Raw genomic sequence first — 8,174 nt, forward strand, 5'->3', positions numbered from 1 at the left:
TTCTTGTGTTATGAGAAGGAGTAAACAACACTTCCTTATCTACTTTCTCCACACCAGTCACGATTTTATAGATCTCCATTGTATCCCCCCTTTGTCGTCTCTTTTCCAAGCTGAAAAGTCCCAGTCTTATTTGTGACAGGCTGGGTCACAGAAACCCCCTTGGGACTGCCACCTGATGCGCTGAGACTACCTCTGAGCCCATTTTCCCTGCCATCTTGGGACTTCAGTATCCTGTCTTGTTGAGCCAGACACGCTAGCTTGCGGCAAACACAAACCCAGGTCTGAACCATGTCCCCCAAAAGCTGCAGACTTAACTGAAAACAGCTTAAGAAGTGTTCCTGTCTCCAGCACCCAGACACCCGGTTCCCAATGGGGTCCAAAGCCCAAACAAATCAGTTTCACCGTGTTTAAAGCTTATACAGGGTAACACTATAACACTGATAGAGAGAGATGCACAGCTGTTTGCTCCCCCAGGTATTAATACTTGCTCTGGGTTAATTACTAAGCAAAAAGTGATTTTATTAAATATAAAAAGTAGGATTTAAGTGGTTCCAAGTAATAACAGACAGAACGAAGTAAGTTACCAAGCAAAATAAAACAAAACACGTGAGTCTAAGCCTAATACAGTAGGAAACTAAATGCAGATAAATCTCACCCTCAGAGATGTTCCAATAACCTTCTTTCACAGACTAGACTCCTTCCTAGTCTGGGTCCAGCAATCACTCACACCCCCGTAGTTACTGTCCTTTGTTCCAGTTTCTTTCAGGCATCTCTTTGGGGTGGAGAGGCTATCTTTTGAGCCAGCTGAAGACCAAATGGAGGGGTTTTTAGGGCCTTTTATATTCTCTCTCTTGTGGGAGGAAATCCCTTTGTCCCAGCTGTGGATGTACTCCAGAGACTTGATTTGAACCTGCAGTTTATTCCATCACTGCTACAAGCCTGAACCAAGAACTTTGCCATCACTGGATGTCATTGATTCCACTTAACCAACTCTAGCTCTCATCTATATTTCTTTCTTTTTATGAATAAACCTTTAGATTTTAAAGGATTGGCAATAGCGTGATTTGTGGGTAAGATCTGATTTGTATATTGATCTGGGTCTGGGTCTGGGTCCTTTGGGATCAGGAGAACCTTTTTTCTTTTACTGGGGTCTTGGTTTTCATAACCATTCGCCCCCATAACGAGTGGCACTGGTGGTGATACTGGGAAACTGGAGTGTCTAAGGGAATTGCTGGTGTGACTTGTGGTTAGCCAGTGGGGTAAAACCAAAGTCCTCTCTGTCTGGCTGGTTTGGTTTGCCTTAGAAGTGGAAAAACCCCAGCCTTGGGCTGTAACTGCCCTGCTTGAAGCAATTGGTCCTGAATTGGCACTCTCAGTTGGGTCCCGCCAGAACCAGCATCGTTACGTCAGGTAAAGGAGAAAATCCCTGGAAATATTCATTTTTAGGAGGGGGTTCACAAGACTTAACGTTTTAGTGAAAGGGGTTCACAGGTTGTTAAAGTTTGGGAACCACTGCTCTATATGATCACAGTTCCTGTCAATAACATCACATTATTAATCTCTCCTCATACGGCAGCCATTCCATACCCCTGATCATTTTTTTGCCCCTTTCTGTACCTTTTCCAGTTACAATGTATTTTTTTTGAGATGGGGCGACCACATCTGCACACAGTATTCAAGATGTGGGCGGACCATGGATTTATATAGAGGCAAGATGATATTTTCTGTCTTATTTTCTGTCCCTTTCTTGATGATTCCCAACATTCTTTTCGCTTTTTTGACTGCCGCTGCACATTGAGTGGATGTTGAGGGATTGGGGCTCATCCCTCCCCACTCTCCAGTCCCCCAGCGTTTAGCATTTCAGCGCTGCCAAGAAGTTTCCCATTCAGCACGGCTGACTGGTCTCCACCGCTGGCGTCCTCCGGCTGCGTCAGCTCTGCCAGCTCCTGCATGGGGACGGCGTCGCTGGCCTGCTGGGACGGAGCGGCTCTGGCAAGGAAGCCAAGACGGTTGCGGAACCAGTGCATGCAGCGAGCAATATTATTTCTCTGCCATAGCCCCAGTGCCAACGCCAACACCAGAAAGGCCACCACTGTCCACACCACCACCTTTGCAATATGGCTGGACTGAGATCTGGGATGTGCAACCAACAAAAGGAGAGCAGCGTTAGTGGGAAACTTGGTCAAACCAGGCGAAAACTTCCAGCCTCTCTACCGCGCTCAGCGTTCCACCCCGGCGCACGCAAAAGGGATTTTCTGGTTCGAGACGCTCCGCAGTCCCGGGCTAATCATGGGTTTGCCAATTTCCCTGGGGCTCTGAGGTGCTACAGTAACACATCTAATCAATAATGTACAGCACCTAGCGCTGTGGGGTGCTGGGCCATGACTGGGGCTGCTAGGCACGATACACTTTAGATTAAGGTTCACTTGATAGCTGATTTATAAAGCATTTGTACATGGTGAATATACGGTCTCAGCATGCTAAACACACAAGTAACAAGTGTGCTGCTCTACACAGGGCCACTCAAGAAAACTAATCAGAATTGTTTTTTAAAATGTATTAGTTAAACCAAATTAAACTCCTGTGTGGATGCTCTCCTTCAAAATTAAGGCAGCCTGAATTCTATTTAGCTTAATTCACTTCCAAAGTGAATCGAATTCAGGCCACTTCAATTCTAAATAAGAGTGTCTATATGGGGGGAAGGGGAGAGGGTCAATGCAGTTTAACGAATCCACTTTAAATTCAGGGCAAGTCTATACTAGAAAATTAAGTCGACCTAAGTTACATCGACATACAGCCAGGGCAGTAATTCAAACCCTTTTGCATGTCCACACTATGCTCCTTGTGTCGGTGGTACGCATCCTCACCGTGCCAGCGTGAGGCATTGTGGGACGGCATCTGAAAGGCAGCAACAGGTGATGTCATTAGCTCCCCTGCATCGATCTAACTGCATCCACCCAAGCGCTGTGCCTCGCGGGGAGCTGGAGTTATTCCGTCGGATCAGCAGGCGACTTCCATGGATGGTAGCTGTCTTTCAGTGTAGACACTTACAGAGTTAGAGCGACGTAAGCTGCCTTATGTCGACCTAACGCTGTAGTGCAGACCAGAGCCTGCACTTTGACTTAATTCAGATTAATTTTCCTGAGTGGCCCTGTGTAGACAAACCCTGCAACCTCAATTCAACCCTTTCTAAATTAACCTCAATATAAAGTGTCACCCAACAAATCAAGTCGTAGGTGGGCATGGATGTGGGGTTGGGAGCCAAGCGGTCAGTATCTGGAGGTTCTGCCCCACCCTCTCTGCTCTGTGGGCCAGTAGGGCAAGGAGAAGTGATGTAAAGCCATGGAAGGCTCTCTCGGGAGATGGAGATATGACCCCGCTACTCCCAGCCCCGCTGGGACCAGATAGCATGGAGACCCTCCCTCCTGGCTGCTTCTTGGCATCTAGCTGACACCATGCTGTTCCTTGCTGTCTGGCCTGTCCATGCCCAACAGGAGCTGGATGGGACAATCTGCTGGGGAGCTGGGCAGCAGCCAGAATTAGCTGGCGATCCCAGCAGCTTGGCAGCCCATTCCCAGCCCCGTCACTCACCCCCCGCTGCCATCCCATTGAGGCTATTGTCCCTGGCCAGGGAGGCCGGAGCTGGCGCAGGCTCTGGAATGAAACAATGCAGAGGCGGTTGCAGCATGTGGATGTGGAGTCACAGGATGTCAGAGGAGAGGGGTCCCATCCACTCCAACCCATTAAAATCTGCCCCCCAAATGCCGCTGCGCAGAGTCAGAGCAGGGCTGGACCGAGAGGGACTGTGATAGGGCATCTGGGCCAGCCCCCGGCGCTGAGCCCAGACCAGTTACCCTGGACCCCAGCCCTGGCAGGGAGTTTGTCCAACCTGTTCTTAAAAACCTCCTATGACAGGGATTCCCCAACCTCCCTTGGAAGCCCATGGCTGGACAGCGCCCCCAGCGACGGGGCCCCAATCTCGGTGACTCTGTGTCTGGACAGCGCCCAGCGCAACGGGGCCCCGATCTCAGTGACTCTGTGTCTGGACAGCGCCCAGCGCGACGGGGCCCCGATCTCGGTAACTCTGTGTCTGGACAGCGCCCGGCGCGACGGGGCCGCGATCTCGGTGACTCTGTGTCTGGACAGCGCCCGGCGCAACGGGGCCCCAATCTCGGTGACTCTGTGTCTGGGCAGCACCCGGCGCGACGGGGCCCCGATCTCGCTGACTGTGTCTGGGCACTGCCTGTGTAGTAGTAGGATTTTATGTTTGTATGATTTAGAATGAAGGATTAAAAAATAATGAGCTAATAACATAGCATGTATGAAATGTAGTGGGGTATGATTTGATCGTATCCTGCCAGCCACCCGTTTTGAATAGCAGAAAGGAACAGGCCTAATGGGCCATTTGGTAAAGATGCATCAGCTGGAATCTGTGTCTGGGCTGATTTCAAGGCAGTGACAGACGTTTTAAGGTCACCACTTTGTTGTAGGTTTCGCGTTTTAAAGTAAGCGAAAGAATGCCATGATTGTTTTCTTGTGCTTTGCAACTTGATATTCCTGTTCAAACTGTTCTGCGTAAATTAATTCTGTTTTGGGTGTGAATGAGGAATGTGTGTTAAGAGAAAAGAGCGAAGGCCATCGCTGAGCCAGATGTACGAGGGAGGAACCGGAGACAGACGCGAGGGCGCCAGGAGGCTGCAACGTGACCCTATTGAAATGTCAGAGGAGGGCAGATTGACGACGCTAAAGAGGAGACAGGCACCTGTCAATGGGGACAAGATAGCTGTGCTAAAGAATGAGAAGGATAATTTAAGAAAACAAGCACTCATCAAACAACAATTGATTACAGCATAACGAAGCAAAACTCATTGGTCCAGTGAAGGAAAATCACTATATAAACAGGGTGCCTTGCCATTAAACTTTGGGTTCGTCCTGCCAAGACTTCCCCAGAGTATTGTGTCGCGACCAACGGAACCCGGCTCCTCCCTACCTGTGATCAACCTAGCTAGCCACTAGATTGATCCGGACTCTGGACTGGTAACTATAACATTGACTGGTGGGACAGAGACAGAGACAGAGACAGAGAGAGAGAGAGAGTGTGTGTGTGTGTGTGTGTGATTGAAGGCATATGCTAATTGTTGTATCTTCAATAAACTCGGCATATTGCCTTTTCCCCTGAAAAAAGATCCCGTGTGTTTCTTATAAGCATAACACGAGGTCAGGCCCAGGAAAGTCGAAGCTGTGTAAGCTTCTTGCCCTGGTGACAGTCTGCTCAGAGAGAGGAGGCTCCCCCAGAGTCCTGACTGGCTTCGTAGGGAGTAGTTCCAGAGCACCCCCCAGTGACTCCGTGACACGCAGCGTATTGCCTTGTCCCCTGAAAAAGATCCCGTGTGCTTCTTATGAGCATAACACTAGGACTAAATGTGCTTTGCTTTGCGGTGGCTGGTTGGTACCTGGTGTACATTGTTGCAGCCCTGGAGAAAAGCAAATCAAGGGGGCTGGCCCCCGGTCTGACGTTCTGGGAACTCACAGCGACGTTCAAAGGCCGTGCAAACCCAAACCCCCAGGCTGGAGGGAGACAGATGCAGGCCTCCACCTGTGAGAGGGGATGGCTGGGAAGCTGGAAACTTTACATCCATGCCCTCCAGGAGGCCCAGGGGAAATCCATGGTGCAGTTACCCCTGAAATTGTGACCCACGGCGCTTACCTGTTACATTCAGATGGATGGAAGCTAGACACTCGCTTTTGTTCATCTCATGCACAATCTTGAAATCCCCTGCAATGGCTTTGCTGGCGTTCGTCACGATGAACCATCCGTTGGACACGGAGATGTGCCCGGCAAAGGAGCTGTTGTAAGGGTCTGATTTCCCTGGACGGATAACAGTGATCAGCTCCTATGTCCCAGCCAAAGCAGGAGACCAGTACAGTTTGGCAAAGCACTCAGAGATGTTAAGGGGGTGTTGCATGTCACCGCCCTCGGGCACAGTCAGGGAGGGGCTGGGGCCTGGGAGAAGAAATCAACATTTCAGGCTGGCTTTGGTGAAGCCTAGAAGAAGTCAGACCCCAGATCTGGCAGGGGGAGGAGGGATATGTTAACGGGGAGCACTTCAGATATAAGGCGCGGACCCCACAAATGCTCAACCACCCCAGGCGTAGCCCACGCGAGTCACCCTCAGCTCACTGCTCGAGGGAGCGTCTCCATAGCAAAATGAGCCCTGCCGTGCCGAATCGCAGGGTGGATCTACACAGCAACCAGATACCTGCAGCAGGTCCATGCCAACTGCAGGGCTGTCAAATCGCTAGGTAGATTTGTGCTCCTGTGAACGGGGCGGGTCTCGGAGCCCAGGCTCCCGCCTGAGCCTCATCATTTACACCAGCGGCGTATTAATGCCTAGGCCAACAAGGCCTAGGCCTAGGGTGGCAAATTTGTAAGAGCAGCCAGAGGTGCCAAACTCCCCTGGCACCAGTGGGTGCTCGTGCCCCCCTGGCCCTGCCCCAACTCCACCCCTTTCCCGCCCCCATTCCAACCCCTTCCCCAAAGTCCCTGCCCCAACTTCATCCCCTCCCTGCCCCTATTGGTCCCCTTCCGCAAACCCCCACCCTGCCTCCTCCCCTGAGCGTGCCGCATTCCCCCCCTCTCTCCCAGCTGCACGAAGCTGTTTCACGCACAAGCGCTGGCAGGGAGCGGGGAGAAGCAGGTCCCGGCGGCGCGCTCAGGGGAGGAGGTGGAGTTGGAGTGAAGGTGACCTGGGGTGGTGGGCGGGGGGGGCAGGGAGCTGCCGGGAGTGGAGAGGGGCAGCAATTATTTCAGGGCCTAGGGGCGGCAAAGTCATTAATCCGCCACTGGTTTACACGGCTGCCTTTAGCACCCCGCAAACCTGAGTCAGCTGAGCTGGCCGGGAAGGGGAGAGAGGGTTCGGCAGTGTAGACGCACCCTGACTCGTGTTTGCGGAATCAGAACCAAAATCACCAAATTGCACCAAGATCCTGGGCAGGGTCTGTGCAGTGCCCGGCACAATGAGAGACCGGATCGCCACCAACACACCCCTCCTCCTCCCTCTCCAAATCACCTCCCGGTGCATCCCCCCGTTCTGCCCTCTGACTTCCGGAGCCTTTCTGGGGAACCCCGCCCAGCACAGAGCTCCCGGGGCGGCACTTACGGGGGTGTGGTACCGCTTGCCCAGCGCATAGAAATAAGAACATCACTGGAAGACAGGTGTGTTTTTTCCACTGCCCAGCGCCTGGGCCAGAATTAGATGTGTCGGCACTGTGGCCGTCGTAGCTGTGACGTGGGCCGTAGAGACACGCTTTTATCGCGCCTCTCACGCCGTCCCCCGCCCCGTGGCCGTGCAGCCCCGCCCTGCACGAAGCGGAAACCCGCCTGCAGGGTGCCTCCGTGAACACACACATCCGAACGGCCATTCGGTACAGCCAACGGGACCGCGAGAAACCCAGCCGTTCCCGGCGTCACGCCGTGCGTGCCCGACGGCAACAGGGCGACCAGACGGCAAGGGTGAAAAATCGGGGCGGGGGGTAATAGGAGCCTGTATAAGAAAAAGACCCAAAAATCGGGACAGTCCCTCTAAAACCGGGACCTCCGGTCACAATAGATGGCAACGAACGCGCCTAAGTACCTATGAAGGGAGACAGTCTTTGTCAGGGTGTTATTTGGAAGAAATGTGTTTCACCCACCAGCCCTGCGCCTCTCTGGGGGCCTCCCGCCCCGGACTCGTGGGGCGCCCCGACCTCCCGCTGTCAAAGGGACGGTCCCGTTTTGGAGGCTTTTTCTTATATAGACACCTGTTCCCCCCCCACCCCGGTTTCTCACACGCGCCGCCCGGGGACCCCAAGGACCCGTCCCGGAAGCGGGGATCCCCGGGGAAAGGGAGGCCCCCTGCTCCCGGGGCGCCGCAGCGCTGCGGGCGGGGCAGCGTTTTAGCCCCGCCCCGTGTGCGAGGCTGAGGGGGGCCGACAGCGCCGGTGTTTGCTCCGCGGGCCGAGCGGGAAAATCGCGGCCCGGACTCGCTGGGCCCTGGGGAGCGACTGCAGCCGCAGCGCCCGCCGGTGTCACCCAGCGAGCGTGGGCGGCTTTACCTGCCCCCCGCGAACAGCGAGCTCCCGCCGCGCCCACCCTGCCTGCCCCGCGGCTGCTCGCTAGCGGCGCCGTCCGCCCC

At 53.6% G+C, this 8,174-nt stretch overlaps 1 long non-coding RNA gene across 1 annotated transcript; it reads right to left on the reverse strand.

Annotated features, from left to right (window-relative positions):
- Positions 1 to 622: 622 nt before the first annotated feature.
- On the reverse strand, positions 623 to 5,938 carry LOC141976334 (uncharacterized). The gene is made up of 3 exons (XR_012636101.1): positions 5,708 to 5,938; positions 3,592 to 3,654; positions 623 to 2,133 (listed from the first exon to the last, which is right to left on the reverse strand). It is a non-coding gene; the product is annotated as an uncharacterized LOC141976334 (long non-coding RNA).
- Positions 5,939 to 8,174: the final 2,236 nt, after the last annotated feature.

This window comes from Natator depressus, chromosome 23, assembly GCF_965152275.1.
Source record: "Natator depressus isolate rNatDep1 chromosome 23, rNatDep2.hap1, whole genome shotgun sequence".
Classification (NCBI taxonomy): Eukaryota; Metazoa; Chordata; order Testudines; family Cheloniidae; genus Natator; species Natator depressus.